Below are 15,220 nucleotides of genomic sequence, written 5' to 3'. Positions count from 1 at the left end.
GTTATGAATTAATCATCATACTATCAAAGTTAGTATTATATTTTAGGAGTAATTATAAAATAAATGCTCAAACTATATCGCTTTTCCTAAATAGGTGCCCAAACCTTTTTTTTTGAATCATCCAGATGCCTAAAGTTACAAACATTACAATTTTAGGTGTCCGAGACATATCGATCGTTAAAAACTTCCATTAAGTGGCACATGTCACGCTTTGGCAGTTTTGGTTTTTTTAAATATTATATTTATAAAAACCCATATATTTTTCTAAAATTACAAAAAAAATCTCAAATCCATAAAGATCCCAAATCTCTAACCCTAACCTCTCTTACTGGCCAAGATCATCGTTGTCGACATCACCCTTATCATCTTCCTGGTCTGCCATCGTCTCCCTTGTCATCGTGTGCGTCCTTAGATCACATGGGTGTCACGAATTCAGGGGTTTGTGTAATACCCCAAAAATTTAGATAATGACCAAAATGTAAATTTTGGAAGTTTGATGGCCAAAGTATAAAATTTGGGAAAAAGTTTAGGGAATTAAGTGATAATTTCCTAAAAAGAATTTTATTCCATAAATAGATGGTTTACTCTTGAGAGTGGAGTTTTATAGAAATCATATTGTTGGATTTGAAATTTAGTAAAGAAAGAGTTAAAGCCGGTAAGAAATCGGTAAATTCTGATCGAATTGGAATTTTACAAAAATTTGAAGGATGTTATAAAATAGTTGGAAATATTATTTTAATATTTTATATCAGATAAATTTGGTCTGGAAATGTGCAAATTTTCAGATTTAACCGAAACTGTGAAATTTAGTGACTAAAACACAAGTTTTGAAAAATTCAGAAGATTTTCTTAGGTCAAAGTCAAATTAAATTATATTTGACTTTGTAATATCAGATGGCTTGGTTTTATGGTGATTTTGGAGATTCATTAAGGGCAATAATGGAAATTCTTATTGAATGGAATAAAAAAATTCTATTATAATATATTATTAAGCATGTGTTGGATTAATAAATCATAAAAAGCAATCATGGATGAGCAATTTCAGCTCATCTTCTTCCTCCAAGGGCCGGCACATTCAAGGAAGAAAGGTAAGCATTTTTAGTTTCAATTTTGAAGCTATTTCTTGAGAATTTGACTAAGTGTGGTTAGGAAAAATATTCTACTTTCAATTCTCTACATTTTGACATGAATATTACTAGGGTTTAATGTTCAAATCTATCTTGAGTTGATGAAGGGGATTTTGATTCTTGTGTTTTATGGGTTTTGAAGAGTTAAGTGATTTTAAAGAATTGGTTGTATGAATTGATGAAGAACATAAGGATGAGGTTAAAGAAAAACAGTTTAGATTTTGGGAATTACAGTAGGTTCAAAAATTCACCAGAAAATATATGAAAATAATTTGGAGGTTATTTTTATATATTGTGTTCATATATGGATCTAGTTTTGTTTAAAATAAATGGGAATCAATTTCAAGTTGTATACAAATAGATATGAATTTTTAACTGAGAAAAGGTCAGAAAAGTCAGACAACAGAATTCTGTACAAAACAGATTATGTTGGTGAACTTTGAAAATTCACCATAAATTTTACAGAATGAATTAGAAGGATTTATTTATATGGATAGATTCGTATTCGATTCTAGTTTTCAATGGAAAAAACGGAATTAAATTCCAGTGTGTGTATCAATACAGTTTAATGATTCTTTAAAGGTAGTACGAGTTGTATGAATGCTGGAAATTGTTGTTTGAGAATTGAAATGAGTGTTAGATGTGAAATTGATTATTTTGGGAAGATTGAAATGATTGGTGATTTAAGTACAATAATTGCATAGTTGGGGTACTTAAATGTATTTATGCTTTTGTAAAAGCATTTGAATGGAAATAATTTCAATGTTGGAATTTTTGGTTTTAAGAATTTAAGTGGTAAAATGGTGAATACCATTTTGAGTAAATGGGAAAAGTGGGTTCCAATGTTAAAGGAATTAATAAGTATTGAATTATTTGGTGGAAATGAGTTTGAAGTATGCTATGGAATTATTTTGGGATATGGTTATGTTAGTACAATACTAACATATGTATTATTATAAATTTGTGATTTATACAGATCATGGTTGATTTGCAATTGAAGCAAGTCAAGTATAAAAAGGGTATATTGTGGACAATATTGAGGCTCATATATTTTGAAAGACATAAAGTGTCAAGGTGAGTGCAATACATGCATGAAATTATACATGGATGTTTTATACATCATAAGGAAGACTTGTGATAAGTCGACCTTATTTATATCGACATGATTTTATATCATTTTTATAAATTGGCATTGATATGTCAGAGTATGAAACTAAAATGCATTGATCATGAAAAATATGATATTTTACCATGAATGTTTTCGGGTATGAACTGCCCAATGTTAAATATTGATGATATACTTTGCCATGGATGGATCGAATAAAATAGACTATATGCCCAAAGTAAGTCATTGAGGGACAGGGTATAGTTGGCATGCCATAGAGTATAACAGCTGCAGATTTATATTAGCACTTTAGTGTGTAAGGACACTAAGTGCAGGTTTATGTCCGGATTAGCACTATAGCGTAAGCTTAGTGTAGGTGGTGGGCACGACCTTATGTGTATTGTCCGGATTAGCACTATGGCGTAAGCTTAGTGCAGGTTTAGCAAAACGGTGCAGGTATTTTACTCGTATACTCAGGGTCCTCAGGGTGTTATATTGGGATATTGTCTACGGTTTATTGACTATGGATTATGTTTTATTGGTTAATAATAGTAACCATGCAAATAAGCTTATGAGCTTACGGAATAATGGCAAGTATATTGGAAAAAAAATAAGCTTACGAGCTTATGGAATTTTAAATGGTAAGTATTTGGTAAAAATAAGCTTATGAGCTTATGGGATAAAAGGTAAGAAATTTATATTATATTGATCATGGTAAAATATTGAAGATGCTATTAGCATGGTTTTATGGCATTGGATTTGAAATCTAAATTCATGCATGAATTGTATTGCACTATATATTGTTTTAATTGCCTCACTAAGTTTATACTTAGCGTGTGATGATTTTCACGCGTAGGTAAAAAGCAAAGAATAAGAATAAAGAGTTCAGATCGACATCAAGCATCGAGAGGTATATTTCAATATCAATAAGACATCCTATTGTGAAATTTGATTTTAGATAGTGGCATGTAATTTGAAAATGTTTAATTTAATTATTGAGTAAATTTTTGGGAATTTTTATAGTGATGAAAGGTTAATTTTTATGAGTTTTATATGTAAATTTTAGGAAGTTACTGTAGAATGAACAGTAACCCCGTTTTAAACCAAAATTTCCAGTATGAAAAAGGTATCGATTCCCCTGCTACAGGCCAACTGTTCACTGTTCACTATTCGGGTACTATTCACTATTCATAATTAAAAAAAATTTGAATTAAATTGGTTACAACGAAACGTAATTTTTATGATATTATAATTTTATAATATCATTTACTATTTTAAGAAAATAAATTTTAAATTGCTTTCGAATCGTAAAATGGTTTTAGAAAATACGGGTGACATCCGTAATCTGTATAGGTATAAATATACGGGTTACGGGTGTTACAGTTTGAGTTCGTCGGAGACACGATTTTGGGTAGTAATTTTGATGTTTTCTTCGTCAAAGATGCGACGCTTATGGTCGGGTTTGGCTTGTCATAAGGTGGAGATAGTGACGAATGATGTAGGTTTAGAGATTGAAATTGGAGTTTTCAAAGTTGAGTTTTTTTTTTTTTTAATTTTGGGTTTTTAGATATATATAATTTTATTTTTTTATTTTAAATAAAATTTTTAAAATTACTAGAACGTGACACATGTCACTTAACGGTGAAATTTAATGGTTGTTACGACTTGAGTACCCAAAATGGTAACGTTTGTAATGTTAGACACATCGATGATTCAAAAAAAGTTTGGGCACATATTTTAAAAAACCGTGTAGTTTGGGCACTAATTTTATAATTAAACTTATATTTTTCAAACTTTTAAATTAGAATCTCGTTCATTATACGTGTCTTGTTCATTTTTCTTATGATTTAATTTCATTATGCGTAAGGACGGAGTCAAGATTCTAACTCAAGGGGTAAAGTATATCTAACCTTAAAAAATGAGAGATAAATTATAATTAACCTTAAAAATAAGGGGATAAAATCAAAATAAACTAAAATTAAAAGCTATAATTTAGAATTTACTCATGTACTTTCTTAAAGTATAGCTCTCTCAACATAGGGATAGCATGGGAGTCGAACTCAACGGATTTAAACTTGATCTAATTTGATTGAGTTAGAATTAAAAAAAAATCAGATTCGAGTTGGGTTGAGTCCAATGTTTTAGAGAATATGTTCGGGTCAAGTCGGGTTTAGGATGAAAAATACTCGACCTGACCCAACTCGATCAAACTCATAAATTAACATAAATTTATGTTTGTATTTAGGGATAATTATAATAACAACCATTTACGTATTATTTTTTAATCAGATTCCTATTATTTTTAAATAAAAATAATATTTTTATAATATATATTTATTTCAGGTCAGGTCAAGTTTAGATCGGATGAAGACACCCCTAAACTCAAGTCGGGTCATATTTCAGGTGAATGATATAAATTTTTTAATTGAGTTGACTGAAATCCCGACCCATGTATATCCCTAATATATATCCATATGAAGTATATTTAAATTGTGGAGGCCTTCTCCTTAGTATGAAGTGTTGTGTGTCAAGTAGTTAGTTACATGCGAACCCTTCAACGATATAATATTAATATATTCTCAAGGTATGTATTTTTTTTATTCATAAGATTTGGTTTTTCAAATCCTCGATCCTCCCGTACTCTAGGGATGTAGGGATGTGAAATCAGGTAATCGTTTAGATTTTAGTCGGATCTTATCATATTATGTCAAATTAGATACATGTTGTGTCAGGTCAAATTGAATACATTATAAGTATATACTTATATAAGTATATAATATAAATATAAATTATATTTATAACATATAAATATATAATATATATAAGTATATATATATATATATAAAAGTTTATTATATATATATATATATATATTAAGAATAATGCATTATATGATATAATTATGAGTTATAAGTATAATGTGAGTTTATATGTATATAAGTATACATATTTATGCATATATTATAAGTATATACTTATAATTATATAAGTATATAATATAAGTATGCATTATACATGCCTAGTAAACTCTATAAATTTTTTTATCTAAATTTAAAAAATGCTCTCTCTCATACTCTCTCCCACACTCTCTCTCTCTCTCTCTCGGCCCCACCTGGGCAGTGGGGTGGCCGGCTACCGGTGCAATCTTCCCAGTCTCGATGCTGGTTATTGGTATATTTTTCTTGCATGGTTACAAGTTTGTTTAATGAGTTTTCTGTTGGTGTCCTGCTGGCAAGTTTTTCTGGGACATATCAGGGCGACGCCAACTTGTCCTTCTCCCAGACCGTTGATGGATCGCGGGATTATTTTATCTACCTTGCTTCTGCATCAAATTCGTTTGTCGGACAAACAGTTACAGAAGGAAGTTTTGGGAGACAGATCGAGGCGGTTATTACTGTATCAAATATGGTTTCTGATAATTCCTGCGGATTCAGCAGGGAAACATGTGAGAGTCCCACGAACGGGGACGGTTGCATGGTACATGCACACGTTGGTTCTGTACAATACATTCAATATGTCATGGTTTCTTCCGGGTAATGGTTTGGTTCTCGAATTTCCTTTTCGAATGGCTGAAGAAGTTCATGATTTACTGGCTCGTCTTTATTTCACGGTTGATGAGGTGGGTGAAGTCATTCTCCTGACTACCGTCTCAGCAGGTCAGAATCCCATCGTCGACTATTCATTGGTTGGTCGTATTTTCTTGAAGTGTTATGTTGATAATGACGCAATGACCAGAGTCTTTCACAGTATCTGGGGTCCGTCTCAGGTATCTTCGATATCAGTTCTTAGTGATAAACATTTTCAGATTGTTTTCCTCTCAGATGAGGCACGTCAGTATGCCCTTGACAGATCCCCTTTATCCTTTAATGGTGATTTATTTGCACTAGTTAACTACGACCCGAGTTTCAGTTCGGCAGATTATGATTTTTCTAAGCTGTCGAATTGGGTGCGCATTTATGATCTTCATTTGGGATGGATGTTTGCATCAATGGGCACCATTATTGGCACTCGTTTGGGTATTCCGATAGTAGTTGATCTTCGACCAGGATCAGGACGTATGGGGTCTTATTTGTGACTGAGAGTGTCCATTGATATTACGAAATCGCTACGTCGTTGCCTTGCTATTGGGCGTAGAGCGGATGGGTCACCTCGAATATGTATGTCGAAGTATGAGCGACTCCTAAACTTCTGTTTTAGTTGCAGGCTAATCGGGCACGTCTCCGCTGCTTGCACTCAGTCAGCCAGTGTCAGTCCACTCTCTGCCGAGTTTGGCGAGTGGGTGAGAGTCCCGGCTCCACTAGGTTCAGCTCAGAATCGGTCTCGTCCGGGCATTGTTACTCTGCTTCCTCCTAGACCGGACACAAGGTCAACTTCACCAGGCAATCCATGGTTGTCTACTGCGTGTAACCTTACCATTGCTTAGCATGTTCACGTGGTGACAACACCACGATCCAGAGGGGTTCGATCTTATAACCGGCACAATCCTGATCTAGCAGACCATAGTACTAAATTGCGGGCGCAACGCAGCATAACGCCCGCATCGTAACGTTTTCGAAAGTTACAGCGACGCAATATTAGCGCAATGCGATAAGGGAATTGCATCACGATTGTTGCAGTCAAAAATCGTTACATAACACCGCAACACACTATAAATTGCGCCGCAACCCCGCAACAAACTTTAAATTATCTAAAATATAAAATTACATAGATGAATTATTCTAATTTAATTCTTAAAAGTGGTTTATAAATATATATCATTAATAATATTATGTTTAAAATTAATTACTTAAATTTGAATTAATTAAATTATTTATTAACGTTATTTTAAAATTAAATTAATTTAAATTTAATTTAAATTTTTCTCATATCTAAAATTGGTGATTAATTTTAAATTAATTTTTTATAGTAACATTAAGTATCATAATTATATGTTTATTTATTATTATATAAATTTTGTATAAGAGAGGAATTCACTTTATAATACTATGATACTATATGTATTTTATCTATTTATTATAAAATTTTATCTAATCTATAATATAAAGAATAAATAAATAAATAATATTATAAATAAAATGCATCACAAAATAGAAGAGATGATGATGATAGAACACATAGGATGATGGGAGAATACTTTTATGATTCATTTGCAGGTTCATCATCATATAGTTCAGCTACAAATGATAATGAAATTAGTGAATCATCTTATGGTTCTCATTCTTACCAACCAAATTCATATTATCCACTTTACCTTGAACAAAATTCAAGTTATGGATTTTTTGGTCATCATTTATCATACAACATATTTCCTACCAATGATGCATCTTATGATGTAAATCATGTTAAAATCATGTGATGTCTTCTTCACATAGAATATGAATGAATCAAAACCAAGACAATGACGAACATGGAAATGCTTTAGATCCCCCACGACATTCATTTTGGTGGTGAACTGTAAGATATATAATTTTTATATTTGTAGTTATGTATTTTTCTTTCTTTCTAAGTTATATAAAATGAATATTTTTATGTTAAAATATAATAATTTAATATGATTTTAGTGATATTGTTTATATGTTATTCATTAACATTATAATTGTTACTACCCATTATCCAGTATGATAGCACTTCTACGGTTTATATTTGTTTTTAATAAATTTTATCTATGAAATTAAATTTTTATTTTCAAAATAAAATATTAAAAAAGTATATTAATTTTAGTATATTAAAAGATAATTGTAAAATGTATAAATATAATATTTAGACGTTTTGTGATTTTTGAGAAAGAGATCACGCCTGCGACAGCGATAACACATTACGTAACGTTCGTAGCATCAGCAACCGCATTCGCAACAAAATCCACAACCGCAAGTTGATACTATGCTAGCATCATCAGAAGGTTCATGACCGTTCAAGCGTGCATGCACTCGACCAGGGTTTTTCTCCCTTTCTTCATTGACTGTGAATGTTTTCATTATGAAAATCTTAACCTGGAACTGTCATGGGATTGGGAACCCACAGACAGTTCGATCATTGTAGCTTCTTGTAGCTCAGAAAGATCCTGACATTCTATTCCTATGCGAATCTCGAATTCAACAATATCGGATAGAGTCGATTACAGTTCTTCTTCATATGGATGGGTGCCTCGTTGTCCCTAGTTCCTCGACTTTTACTGGTCTGGTTTTGCTATGGAATTCTTCAGTGCTGATTAATCTCATCTCTTTCTCCGATCACCATATTTACTCTGTGGTCACTGCGAGTGCTCTCTCCTTTCGCCTCATTGGTTTCCATGGGAATAGTGATCATCGGTTTCATACAGCCACGTGGTCCTTAGTATACCAACTTCGCAATCAATCAAATCTTCCATGGGTGGTAAGGGGCGATCTTAATGAGATTCTGGGACATTATGAAAAGTGTGGAGGTTAACGCCGGTCTCGTGCTAACATGGAAGCTTTCCATAACTGTATAGATCATAATAATCTATGAGATATGCGTCCGATTAGGGGTTTGTTTACATGGTACAGAGGATGTATGACATCAGTGGCTATATGTGAACGGTTGGGTTGCTTTTTATGCACACCTTCTTGGAAATCTTTGTTTCCTAACTGGGTCGTTTCTAGTGAGTTTATGGATTCCTCTGAACATTGCTACATTATACTTGACACTGTCCCTGCTCCGATTTTGGTATCTATGCATTTCTTCCGATTTGAAAACTGCTGGCGTGATGACCAGGGGTGTATTCAGTGGGTGAAGGCTGCATGGGGTTCTAGTTCTGGTTCTACTTTGGCAAAGATCGCGACAGTAGGTCAAAACCTCAAAAGGTGGCAGAATGAGAAGCGAGATGAAGATTGGAATGTTATTCACACTCTTCAACAAAGCATAAATAGTTTGTTACAACAGCCTATGACTGATGCCCAACTTCGTGAATTCACCTTGATGCGAGAGGATTTGATGAAGAGATTAGCCAGTAAATAAATCTATTGGAAGCAGCGATCATGTGTTTAATGGTTAGAAAACAGGGACTCAAACACTGCGTATTTTCATGCGAGGTCTTCTGGTCGTCGACGTAAAAATCATATGTGGCATTTTTTGAGAGGATGGCTTATGGGTAAATGACAGTAATTCACTCATGGAGGTTCTTGACTATTTTGAGGTTATTTATGGCTACTTGTTGGTTTTTTTGGCAAAGTACCACATTGGTTGTGTTTGAGGAGGAGGGAAAATTCTTTTGTTATAAATAGAGTCCTCCTCCTCCTTAATTAATCATCTCATAAATATAAGCCTTCTTCTATATTAAATGTTATTTGTACTCTTTCTCTCTCTTTGTAATATTTTTTCTATTAGTGAAATATTATTTTAGTAGTGTTCGAGGAGGTAGGTATAATTTTGGCCTAACCTCGTTAAATTTTGGAATTCTCTTTTATGTTTATTTAATAGCTATTGTCGGGTATAGTTGTTGTTAATTATTGTCCTATTAAAATTACTTGTCTTGGTAGTTCTGTCTAAGGAAAGTGGGTTTTAAGAGGGACCATTGTGACCCCTTCTCTTTCCTGGGAATCTACCTTGGGGTGATTTTTAGTATAATCATTTTCATACTAGTCTCCTAGATAATAGTTTTCAAGGTGAATTTGTTATTATTGGTAGAAATTAACCCGAATTCCATAACAATTGGTATCAGAGCTCTTGGTTTATTTTAGTATGCTCTGTGATTGCGACTTAGGCTAATCTTCCACATCAGAAAAAATTTCCTTGGGATAATTGACATTTCGCATTGCCAACTATTAAATAGAATTTGTAGCAGAAATGGCAGACGACACAAAAAACATCCGCAATAAATGCTGTGACAAATGTTAGATTTGCAGTGGAGATTTTTGATGGCACCGGTTATTTCAACATGTGGCAAAGTGAGGTTCTAGATGCCCTATTTCAGTAGGGTCTAGACATTGCCATTGAATGAGAGAAACCAGATGATGTTGAGGAGAAAGAATGGAAGAGGATCAATAGATTGACATGTGGTACTATTCGATCGTGTCTTTCTAGAAAGCAGAAGTATGCATTTTCTAAGGAAACTTCTGCAAGTAAATTGTGAAAGGCACTGGAGGAATTTGTTTTGAAGAAAAGTGGTCAGAACAAGCTCTACATGAAAATAGATTGTTCCGCTTCAACTATGTACCAGGTACCGCTATGAATGATCACATTACTAGCTTTAATCAGCTGGTGAATGATCTGATGAATATGGACGTGACTTTTGAAGACGAAGATCTAGCTCTGATGTTAATGGGATCACTTCCTGATGAGTTAGAGTATCTTGAAACTACTCTACTTCATTGGAAGGTTGATGTTTCTCTCAGTGAAGTAACTGCTGCTTTGTATAGTTATGAATTGAGAAAGAAAGACAAACAAGAAAACACAAGTGTCAAAGCAGAAGCTCTTGTTGTTAGAGGCCGTTCGAAGAGTCAGAATAAAGAAAGGAGAGGGAGATCGAAGCCAAAGTCCAGATTGAGCAAAGATGAATGTGCCTTTTGTAGAGAAAAAGGGCACTAAAAGAAATAATGTCCCATGCTAAAGAATAAAGGCAAACATGAGAGGGGAAAGATTGTCTTAGAATCAAATGTGGTCGAGTATGATGATGCAGATTCAGATTTCGCATTCGCTGCTATGCCATCAACCAACTGTTCCAGTTCATGGATGTTAGATTCAGCTTGTAGCCACCATATGACCCCCAATAGAGAATGATTCTTTGATTTTAAAGAACTAAAAGGTGGAATTGTCTATACAACAAATAATCCCCCTCTTGACACACTTGGGATTGGTTCAATTCACATGAGGAATCACGATGGATCAATCAGAACCTTAACAGGTGTCCATTATATACCAGATTTAATGAGAAATCTCATATCTGTGGGAGCCTTAGAGTCAAAAGGTTTAGAAGTGAGGGTAAAAGATGGGATTATGAGGATTATCTCTGGTGCACGGTGATAATGAAGGGAATCCGGAAAAGAAACAATGTGTATTACTTTCTGAGTAGTACAATTGTTGAGACAACAGTAGTGGCAGCTTATACTGATGATATGACATATGCGCTTGGGGCATGTTGGTGAAAAATCCTTAAAATTGCTGATAGATCAAGGATTATTGAAGGGTGCTCGGGCTTGCAAATTAGCTTTTTGTGATCATTGCATCAAAGGGAAGAAGACGAGAGTGAAATTTGGAACAACAATCAATGATACTAAAGGTATTTTGGATTATGTTTATTCAGATGTATGGGGGCCTTCCAAGACAACTTCATTGGGAGGAATACACTATTATGTCACCTTTGTTGATGATTTTTCCCGAAGAGTTTGGGTGTATACAATGAAGACAAAGGATGAGGTGCTAGGATTTTTCCTTGAATAGAAAAAGATGGTAGGAGACTCAAACAGGCAGAAAAATCAAACGTCTCCGTACAGACAATGGTGGAGAGTAAAAAAATGATCCATTTCTGAAAGTCTATGAAGAAGAAGGTATTGTCAGGCACTTCACTGTTAGATCTACACCACAACAGAATGGGGTGGCAGAGCGTATGAACCGGAAATTAGTGGAGAAGGTTCGGTGTATGTTGTCTAATGTTGGGTTAGGCAAAGAATTTTGGGCTGAGGCTTTGGTCTATGCTTGTCACATTGTCAACCGCTTACCATCGACTGCTATTGGTGGTAAAACACCATTAGAGAAATGGTTTGGAGTACCTGCTACAGATTATGATTCCTTACATGTGTTTGGTTCCACTGTATATTACCATGTTAAGGAGTCAAAGCTGAATCCAAGAGCAAAAAGATGATCTTTATGGGGATCATCTTTGGTGTGAAAGGCTATCGTCTTTGGTGTCCAGAAACAAAGAAAATAATCTTCAGTAGGGATGTTACCTTTTATGAATCTACCATGTTGAGAAAGTTGACTTCAGAAAAAATGGAGCAGACAGATGGAACTCCCAAATAGGTGGAGTTTGAAGGAAGCAAAATTGACCCAGCCAATAAAGAAACTGATGTTGACTCTCCTATGGTAGAAGAAGAGTCAGATGAAGAAGAGGTTCAGACCCAAGAACCTCCACAGCAACATGAATCAATTACACTCAGAAAGGAAAAGAGGACCATTAGACAACCTGCTCGTTATGCTGATATGGTCTCTTTTGCATCACCAATTGCAAGTGATGACGTTCCAGCCACTTTTAATGAAGCAATCCAAAGTTCAGAACATATAAAGTGGAGGATCGCCATGAATGAAGAAATGCAATCCCTTCAAAAGAATCAGATGTGGAAACTAGTTAGTCTTCCGAAGGGAAAGAAGACAATTGGGTGCAAGTGGGTATATGCCAAGAAAGATGAATTTCCTGACAAAAATAACATCCGCTACAAAGCAAGATTGGTGGCTAAAGGCTACGCTCAAACGGAGGGAGTTGATTATAATGAAGTATTTTCTCCAGTTGTAAAACATTCCTCCATCAGAATTTTGTTGGCTTTGGTAGTGCAGTTGGATTTGGAACTAGTTCAGATGGATGTAAAAACTGCATTTTTACATGGAGACTTGGATGAAGAAATCTACATGACTCATCCAGATGGATTCAAAGTTGATAAAAAAGAAAAGATGGTGTGCAAATTAGAAAAATCGTTGTATTGTTTGAAGCAATCTCCAAGGCAGTGGTACAAGCGATTTGACAAGTTTATGATAGGGCAGAAGTACACAAGAAGCAAATATGATCATTGTGTGTATTTACGCAAGCTACAAGACGTATCCTATATATATCTTCTTCTTTATGTTGATGATATACTGATAGCTTCCAGGAATCAGACAGAAATTACGAAACTAAAGACTCAATTGAACAGGGAGTTTGAGATGAAGGATGTAACCCCCACAGACCGATAAGGGTAACCAGATCCGATCCGGGGTGTCATATTTGGGCCACCAGAGCGACCCACTGTAAAAATAGCAGAAAATTTAAAACTTTTCTTAAAACTTGTAAACTCATAAATTCATTTATGAGTACAAAATAAAAGTTATCTCTATTTAAAAATAAAACAGATTTCCAGACTCGTATATAAATCAAAATACAATTACATGCCCCCTAATCACATGTACCGTACTCTGCAAACAACACCGAAAGAACTCTCTTACTGAAGTCGATAGCTGCACTGGTACAATTCTTTTAGCCTGAAAAGATGAGTAATAGAGTGAGCTTTGGAAAGCTCAGTAATACAGAACTACCAAATGATGCTGAAGAACATGCAGATACAAATAAACATATATTTCCTTGTCGATTCAGACATCTACAGATCTTTATGCTGAGCGAAGATCCTACAGATATTTCAGGGTAACGGACAACGAGCTTTCATTTCAGAGAAATATTTCGGATGACTGAGTTCAAGAGATCAGAATAGGTTATCTAGTGTGTTCCCTCAAAACAAGTGAAAAGATACCGATCTTTTAAAACATATTTTTTTTTAAAAATTCAAAAACAATAGTAATTTCCCCATCCGTCACGAACCAAATGTGTAGGTTCTCCATAACCATACAACCCTGTCACGAACAGTAAGGCCCTGAGCACAAAGCCAAGGAACCTGTAAGTAATCAACCCCGTCACGAACAGTAAGGCTCTCAGCACAAAACCGAGGAACATGCAAGTAATCTTCCCCGTCACGAACAGTAAGGCTCTCAGCACAAAGCCGAGGAACCTGCAAGTATTCTTCCTCCAACTATACCCCCAATAAAACATGTTCCGTCCGTAAACGGATATATCAAAAATCAAATCATAGTTCAGGTCAAGTATCAGATCAGAATCCAAGTCAAGCATCAGATCAGAATCCATGTCAGATATCAGATCAGAATCCATGTCAAGTATCAGATCAGAAATAAAATCGAAAATCAGGTAAAATATTCATGTGAGTAGGGAACACACCAAAATTTACAGATAGTATTCAAAGATATTGGATAATCTTAACAAGTAGAGGAACACGGATCTTCAGTATACCAATAGAATATCAGAATTCAGAATCACTATTGGAAGAGTTCAATAACTGACAGAATCATCAGTTATTCAGAATGTGACTTAAACTGATAAGGAAGAAATGAAGGTTCAGGACATTTATATTTTATGTCGATTGATCGGATTATCGGACAACTCTTAGATGAATAGTTCTCAGAACTAATGCCTTTCGATTGGTCAATTCATTGTTCTTCCAAGGTATTTAATCTTTAATACCACAAATTCTTATCCATAGACCATTTTCGGAATCATCGCTGAATAAATCTTCCAATGTCTTTATTTCATTTCCACGCTTCCACAATATCATGAAATGCTGGCGTACTTGATTAATTTGTTCACAACCCATTGTAATTGTACACTACGTAAACTCATCAGAGTTTCCAAACTTATCCAAATCACTTACTAAATCCTCTGTCATTGAGGTTACCTAGTTCATATAGCAGTCATGTCCATTCCAGTTACTTTAGGATTTTCCAGAGTAATTCAAACGTTCTTGAATTTCAGATACATGTTGTACTTCAATTCCATTCAATTTGGTCTTCGTGGTTGATTTTTCAAACAAACGTCCAATTCTTAGTACTGAATACGATCTAGAGCTGAGCTGAGCTGAATACTTCCAAAATTTATCATCGAGCCAAACTTGAGAAAACGAACACATGTTACAGTAATATCTATGCCATTCAGGTATTGACATAGCTTTAGGGTTGATCCACTCACTTAAATTGTTTTCCATTACCTTTAAAGGTAGTCCAATACCTATGCTTTCTTAGATTCCTTAATTAATCCAAGACATTTACTTAATTTAGGCCATAAGGTTATTTTGGTGTTTAGTTTTATTCTATTCATTTCAGAGTTCGAGGATATCCAATCATTCTTGAGCTTGGTGATATTCTTGGGTCATTTCTATTACAAGGGTATTTTGGTCATTTTAAAAATTCAGTGTATTTCAATCATTTCCTTTCGTCTGATCTT

The sequence above is a fragment of the Hibiscus syriacus genome, unplaced genomic scaffold (genome assembly GCF_006381635.1).
Source record: "Hibiscus syriacus cultivar Baekdansim isolate YM2019G1 unplaced genomic scaffold, ASM638163v2 tig00002193_pilon, whole genome shotgun sequence".
Taxonomy (NCBI): Eukaryota; Viridiplantae; Streptophyta; class Magnoliopsida; order Malvales; family Malvaceae; genus Hibiscus; species Hibiscus syriacus.
Note: the sequence above shows the minus strand (reverse complement) of the source record.